At 43.0% G+C, this 8,067-nt stretch overlaps 3 non-coding genes across 3 annotated transcripts in view; all 3 read left to right on the plus strand.

Moving 5' to 3' along the window:
• The first annotated feature begins 1,529 nt into the window (after nucleotides 1-1,529).
• LOC135267787 (small subunit ribosomal RNA) lies at nucleotides 1,530-3,452 on the plus strand. The gene has a single exon (XR_010336160.1). It is a non-coding gene; the product is annotated as a small subunit ribosomal RNA (ribosomal RNA).
• A 2,058-nt stretch (nucleotides 3,453-5,510) lies between these two features.
• Nucleotides 5,511-5,667, plus strand: LOC135267777 (5.8S ribosomal RNA). The gene has a single exon (XR_010336150.1). It is a non-coding gene; the product is annotated as a 5.8S ribosomal RNA (ribosomal RNA).
• Nucleotides 5,668-6,143: 476 nt separating this feature from the next.
• LOC135267781 (large subunit ribosomal RNA) overlaps nucleotides 6,144-8,067 on the plus strand; it is a 4,037-nt gene continuing 2,113 nt past the window's right edge. The window contains exon 1 of the ribosomal RNA XR_010336154.1: nucleotides 6,144-8,067. This exon is cut by the window's right edge and continues 2,113 nt beyond it. This is a non-coding gene — a ribosomal RNA (large subunit ribosomal RNA).

Genomic DNA, 8,067 nt, shown 5'->3' on the forward strand with positions numbered 1-8,067 from the left:
CAATATTGCATAACTTACACGAAGTACGACGTTTAAAAATATTAAATGTTTTATTTGTAGTTTGCATATAATAAAAAAAAAACAAATTTTGATGTAAATTACGTATCTATAAATAAACGTACACATTTAACAATTAAATAAACATAGTATTTTGGCCTAGATATTAAATTAAAACATAAAAATGCATAATATTTATTAAAATGCAACTTGCAATACACCAAATGTGTATTAATATTGCATAACCTTTACGAAGTACGACGTTCACGAAGTACGTCGTTTACGAAGTGCGACGTTTACGAAGTACGTCGTTTACGAAGTGCGACGTTCACGAGGTACGTCGTTTACGAAGTGCGACGTTCACGAAGTACGTCGTTTACGAAGTGCGACGTTCGCGAAGTACGACGTCTACACATTAGGGCACTCAAAATTATTGTTACGTTGTACGACATTCAGACGTTCCAACTGCGACTAACTACAGCATTCATTTGACTTTGCACATACGACGAACGAAGTACGACGTTTACGAAGTACGGCGCTTAAAATAATTTTGTTTTTATTAATTAATTATTTTTTTTAAAACAAACGTTTTTATAATTAAATTTTATAATGGTTTAAATATAAAATATGACTTTTTAATATTATCAATATTTAAAATATTTTCTCCCTTTTGTGTGTATGCCTTATAGTTATAGAGCTGTGCGCTTCGGTAGACGTCGCCTGTGGAGCTATGTCAGTGGAGCGGTGCGCACATCCAATACCGAGCGGCTGCCTCGATCGGTGTCGCGCTGGTATACATATGGTAGTGGTGTGTGTCGATGCGTTGAGTGAGGCGATATGAACGGTGTAACGGTTTAGTCGAAGTTTATCATAAATGACGACGACAAAACGACCGATTATGTATACGTTCTGCATTTGCTTCCAATTTATCGACGTTTATTGCACATTTCCGCTATCGAATTCGAATAGGGCTTTGCTTGCGAGATTGCTTTATTTTGTGATTTTGTGGCTCGCCCAGTTCCCCACAGCGAGATTGCGGATGCGGCAAAACGTATTCTCTTACGTTGGCGGTCCTTATGCAATCAAACTTTGTTGAACTAACAAATGTTTGTGATTTAAACAAACAAAAATAATAAATGCGTCAACTCTCTAATATCCGAGCGAGAATATTTATATAATATTCGTAACGTTTATGGATTCGAAAGAATTTCATAAATTCACGTCGCATTCAATCTTGCGAAGAGTGAAGAGAATGTTTGAACTTTTAAATCGGCAAAGGTAAAAAATAATATTATAAATATTATTATTATGCCTTTATTGACCGATATATGTGTTGTGGTGTTTAACGACTACGACGACGATGATGACGATACATTTATCTCTATATCGTACGAAGAAAAGAAGAAACAGCGTGGCGTTACTTTCTTATATGTTAGATTGTTTCGCACAAACGCGCATATTCTTCATCTTTATAAACGATGATGATGAGTATTTTATTCTCTCGTCTGTCTCAAAAAACACAAAAACACAGTTCCCTGGTTGATCCTGCCAGTAGTCATATGCTTGTCTCAAAGATTAAGCCATGCATGTCTCAGTACAAGCCAAATTAAGGTGAAACCGCGAAAGGCTCATTAAATCAGTTATGGTTCCTTAGATCGTACCCACATTTACTTGGATAACTGTGGTAATTCTAGAGCTAATACATGCAAACAGAGCTCCGACCGGAGACGGAAGGAGCGCTTTTATTAGATCAAAACCAATCGGTGGCGGTTTCGCCGTCATCGTACAACTTGGTGAATCTGAATAACTTTACGCTGATCGCACGGTCTCGCACCGGCGACGCATCTTTCAAATGTCTGCCTTATCAACTGTCGATGGTAGGTTCTGCGCCTACCATGGTTGTAACGGGTAACGGGGAATCAGGGTTCGATTCCGGAGAGGGAGCCTGAGAAACGGCTACCACATCCAAGGAAGGCAGCAGGCGCGCAAATTACCCACTCCCGGCACGGGGAGGTAGTGACGAAAAATAACGATACGGGACTCATCCGAGGCCCCGTAATCGGAATGAGTACACTCTAAACCCTTTAACGAGGATCAATTGGAGGGCAAGTCTGGTGCCAGCAGCCGCGGTAATTCCAGCTCCAATAGCGTATATTAAAGTTGTTGCGGTTAAAAAGCTCGTAGTCGAATTTGTGTCCCGCGCCGCCGGTTCATCGTTCGCGGTGTTAACTGGCGTTTCGCGGGACGTCCTGCCGGTGGGCTTAGCTCGAGAGGGCGGCCCAACTCAATCCCGCCGCGGTGCTCTTCATTGAGTGTCGAGGTGGGCCGGCACGTTTACTTTGAACAAATTAGAGTGCTTAAAGCAGGCTAAAACTTCGCCTGAATACTGTGTGCATGGAATAATGGAATAGGACCTCGGTTCTATTTTGTTGGTTTTCGGAACCCCGAGGTAATGATTAATAGGAACGGATGGGGGCATTCGTATTGCGACGTTAGAGGTGAAATTCTTGGATCGTCGCAAGACGGACAGAAGCGAAAGCATTTGCCAAAAACGCTTTCATTGATCAAGAACGAAAGTTAGAGGTTCGAAGGCGATCAGATACCGCCCTAGTTCTAACCATAAACGATGCCAGCTAGCGATCCGCCGACGTTCCTCCGATGACTCGGCGGGCAGCTTCCGGGAAACCAAAGCTTTTGGGTTCCGGGGGAAGTATGGTTGCAAAGCTGAAACTTAAAGGAATTGACGGAAGGGCACCACCAGGAGTGGAGCCTGCGGCTTAATTTGACTCAACACGGGAAACCTCACCAGGCCCGGACACCGGAAGGATTGACAGATTGAGAGCTCTTTCTTGATTCGGTGGGTGGTGGTGCATGGCCGTTCTTAGTTGGTGGAGCGATTTGTCTGGTTAATTCCGATAACGAACGAGACTCTAGCCTGCTAAATAGGCGTATTTCGACATCCCAAATGCCGGCTGGAGCCGGGTTCGCCCGGTCTCTATGTGCGGTTTTTACTGTCGGCGTACAAACAATTCTTCTTAGAGGGACAGGCGGCTTCTAGCCGCACGAGATTGAGCAATAACAGGTCTGTGATGCCCTTAGATGTTCTGGGCCGCACGCGCGCTACACTGAAGGAATCAGCGTGTCCTCCCTGACCGAGCGGTCCGGGTAACCCGCTGAACCTCCTTCGTGCTAGGGATTGGGGCTTGCAATTGTTCCCCATGAACGAGGAATTCCCAGTAAGCGCGAGTCATAAGCTCGCGTTGATTACGTCCCTGCCCTTTGTACACACCGCCCGTCGCTACTACCGATTGAATGATTTAGTGAGGTCTTCGGACCGGTGCGCGGTGGCGTTTCGACGTTGCCGATGTTGCTGGGAAGATGACCAAACTTGATCATTTAGAGGAAGTAAAAGTCGTAACAAGGTTTCCGTAGGTGAACCTGCGGAAGGATCATTAACGTGTAAATGTTGTTGTTTAGTTGTCACACATACACACACATTTTGTCTGTGCTGATCAACAAAAAACACACATACATACACTATTCGTATGATGATCAATTCTCATACAAAATTCTTTATTATGCGTCGAACGGAAAAGCAACAACGGGTCGTCTTGCATTAAGCGGATCTGTTGTTACGTTTTTCGATTTATTTTATAAATCGATTGTAAACGTGCCGTAAACGACGTTTTCAAAGAATTTTTTCGAACATTAACACGAATCAATATTGTCGAAAGATGGTTATGTGCTAACGTTTTATTATTGCTTTCGCAGTGCCGGTCTTAGCGTATTTCCATCATCGTATTCGCTTCGAAAAAAAGTACTAATACACAGTGGTGGTGTATAATTAATGTGCAAGAGATGTTGTTGTTGTTGTTGTAGTATTTGTATATGGTTGGAGTTATTTATAATAACAAACAAGAATGAATGAATGAATAATAATGGTGTCTGCCAATACGATCGTACTTTATGTACACGACTAAAACTTTATACATACAAACCATAATAATAAATAAACTCGAAACAACCAACAACAAAATTAATACGCTACTGTACATACAAATACACATTTATACATACCATCATTTTACTTAACCGATGGTGAGTGATGTTTGAAAAATAAACGCTTAGGCTTACGGTTTTGTAAGCCAGTCTTTGCGTATTTTCTTCATCGTATTCGCTTCGGAAAAAAGAAAATAAAGATGGTGTATAATTAATGTGTAAAAGAGATGTTGTAGTTGTAATTTAATTTGTAAATGGTTGGAGTTTATTAATAAATAAAAGGGGCTGTCTATTCGTCTGTACTTTATGTACAAGACTAAAACTTTATACATACAAACCATAATAATAAATAAACTCGAAACAACCAACAACAAAATTAATACGCTACTGTACATACAAATACACATTTATACATACCATCATTTTACTTAACCGATGGTGAGTGATGTTTGAAAAATAAACGCTTAGGCTTACGGTTTTGTAAGCCAGTCTTTGCGTATTTTCTTCATCGTATTCGCTTCGGAAAAAAGAAAATAAAGATGGTGTATAATTAATGTGTAAAAGAGATGTTGTAGTTGTAATTTAATTTGTAAATGGTTGGAGTTTATTAATAAATAAAAGGGGCTGTCTATTCGTCTGTACTTTATGTACAAGACTACAAAAACGTTTTATAACAATAAAAAGCTCGAAACAACCAATAACAAAATATACTACTACTATACTACTATACATACAAACGCACATTTATAAATACATAAAATCAATTTACTTTATCGATAGTGAGTGATGTTTGGAAAAAAACGCTTAGGCTTACGGTTTTCGGGTACCTGGGTTCCGCATGCGTCGAAGTAATAATTTACTTTAACGACGCGACGAACCGTAGGAATCTAAATAAAAAAGTTTATTAACTTTTTTAGATTCTGTGGGTTTTAAATGATATACGCCCGACTGACGAAGGAACGTTTTGCACTGCCTGTGCTTTTCTTTTGATTCGTTTTTATGTCGACGGACGTTCTTAGAATGCCCACCAAACGACGTATCACACAAAACACCCTACAATTGTATTGTTTGGTAAATATTGTTGTGATTAAGTTTGTAGCTGTGGCGTTTGTTTGAAGAAAACGTCTGGTTTTTCGACATATTTTCTATTTAATAAATATACATAATGCTTATCGCAAAAGGAGCAGAGTTTTATAGACAAAGTTGATAGAGAAAAAAAACCTAATAGATATATATACGTATTTATAAAACGTTAATATCATCGGGTTATTCTTTATGTAAACTTAAACTATAACTGCATACTCTTTTCGATAAGTAGAAACAAATGCCACTTTAATTAAATAAAATATTATAAAATATAACGCCGAACGTTTCTTTCGATTGGTCCGTTTCTCACATATACATCACAATTGTAATAACCTTAAGTAGTTATTTTTGTTGTTGTGTGATGATGAAACGATTTCGATGTGGAACGGTGCGTTATGTAATAATATTTTAAATTTGTTTGAAAAGATTACCCTGAACGGTGGATCACTTGGCTCGTGGGTCGATGAAGAACGCAGCTAATTGCGCGTCAACTTGTGAACTGCAGGACACATGAACATCGACATTTCGAACGCACATTGCGGTCCTCGGATATACTGTTCCCGGACCACTCCTGGCTGAGGGTCGTGTCAATTTCAAAGACTGCTCGGTTTTTGTCTTAAACACAGCGCACAATGTTGTGTAGACAATTACGTCGGAGCGTGTTGGGTGCAAATATGACGCGTTACTATAATTGTTAATTGATTGTCGGTTGTCATAATAAAATATTATGCAACGTAGACAACAATAAAAACAATATAAATAATAACGCGGCATCCTAAAACGCAATAGCGGCTGACATTCTTATTAGTTTGTTGGTACAAGTTGGTTTAGACGTAGCACGTCCGATATTAAAAAGCAGCCACAACGCTTAAATTTCGAACGAAGCGATCGTCGTGTCCGAGACGTTAAAGTTGTTTATATGCATATTTTATGCACTATAATTAACAACAACAACATTCTCGCAACGACGTCAGATCGATGTTTGAAATTGTTTGGAGGCAGCCATATAAACGGAATACGTGTAATTATCGTCTGACAAAATAAAGGCAAATTTATATTTGCGACCTCAGAGCAGGTGAGACTACCCGCTGAATTTAAGCATATTATTAAGCGGAGGAAAAGAAACTAACTAGGATTTCCTTAGTAGCGGCGAGCGAACAGGAAAAAGCCCAGCACTGAATCCCGCGGCCGAAACCGGACGCCGGGAAATGTGGTGTTAGGGAGGATCCGTCATCCCGAGATTGTGCGACGCGTCCAAGTCCATCTTGAACGGGGCCACAGCCCATAGAGGGTGCCAGGCCCGTAGTGACCGTTGCCGATAACGGGAGGATCTCTCCTCAGAGTCGGGTTGCTTGAGAGTGCAGCCCTAAGTGGGTGGTAAACTCCATCTAAGGCTAAATATGACCACGAGACCGATAGCGAACAAGTACCGTGAGGGAAAGTTGAAAAGAACTTTGAAGAGAGAGTTCAATAGTACGTGAAACCGTTCAGGGGTAAACCTGAGAAACCCGAAAGGTCGAAAGGGGAGATTCAGCGTGACTCGATAGCGGCGCTAAATGATCATGCGACGAACGGCGTACGCGTCGTTCGCGCCTTTTGTTTATGCGAACCGAAGTCGAACGCGTGCACTTCTCCCCCAGTAGGACGTCGCGATCCTTTGGGTGTCGATCTAAGGCCCGCGGTGGAGCCCGTTCGAACGGTTCGCCGTTTCGGACGAACCCGCGGTGTTTCCCGGTCGACTCGCTCGAAGGTATGCATATGGCGCCGGGCCGCTACACAGTTAGCGTCCGACCATTGGCAAGCGCGTTCGTTTATGACGGTAATCGCACCTGGTGTCGGTTCTGTCTACGAATGGCTGTTCGCCAATGAGTTCTCGGACAGACTCGGTTGAAACGCCGATCTGCGACGCTATAGCTTTGGGTACTTTCAGGACCCGTCTTGAAACACGGACCAAGGAGTCTAGCATGTGCGCGAGTCATTGGGACATGACTAAACCTAAAGGCGCAATGAAAGTGAAAGTTCGTCTTGCACGGACTAAGGGAAGATGGGCGGCCGTTACGGCTGTCGCCCCGCACTCCCGGGGCGTCTCATTCTCATTGCGAGAAGAGGCGCACCAAGAGCGTACACGCTGGGACCCGAAAGATGGTGAACTATGCCTGGTCAGGACGAAGTCAGGGGAAACCCTGATGGAGGTCCGTAGCGATTCTGACGTGCAAATCGATCGTCGGAACTGGGTATAGGGGCGAAAGACTAATCGAACCATCTAGTAGCTGGTTCCCTCCGAAGTTTCCCTCAGGATAGCTGGCGCTCGTCGCTTACGAGTTTCATCCGGTAAAGCGAATGATTAGAGGCATTGGGGTCGAAACGGCCTCAACCTATTCTCAAACTTTAAATGGGTGAGATCTCCGGCTTGCTCGAACTTTATATGAAGCCGCGAGACTCGAATCAGAGTGCCAAGTGGGCCATTTTTGGTAAGCAGAACTGGCGCTGTGGGATGAACCAAACGCCGAGTTAAAGCGCCTAAATCGACGCTTATGGGATACCATGAAAGGCGTTGGTAACTTAAGACATCAGGACGGTGGCCATGGAAGTCGGAATCCGCCAAGGAGTGTGTAACAACTCACCTGCCGAAGTTACTAGCCCTGAAAATGGATGGCGCTGAAGCGTCGTGCTTATACTCGGCCGTCAGCGGCATGTGCGGTCGGTTATTTAATTAACCGGCCATGAAGCCCTGACGAGTAGGAGGGTCGCGGCGGTGAGCGCAGAAGGACTGGCCGTGAGGCCGTCTGGAGCCGCCGTCGGTGCAGATCTTGGTGGTAGTAGCAAATACTCCAGCGAGGCCCTGGAGGACTGACGTGGAGAAGGGTTTCGTGTGAACAGCCGTTGCACACGAGTCAGTCGATCCTAAGCCCTAGGCGAAAGCCGATGTTGATGTGGTGTAGATATGTCGTTGGTTCGTTTTTAATTCGAACGTAAACGTACGAA

This window comes from Tribolium castaneum, unplaced genomic scaffold, assembly GCF_031307605.1.
Source record: "Tribolium castaneum strain GA2 unplaced genomic scaffold, icTriCast1.1 ptg000093l, whole genome shotgun sequence".
Classification (NCBI taxonomy): Eukaryota; Metazoa; Arthropoda; class Insecta; order Coleoptera; family Tenebrionidae; genus Tribolium; species Tribolium castaneum.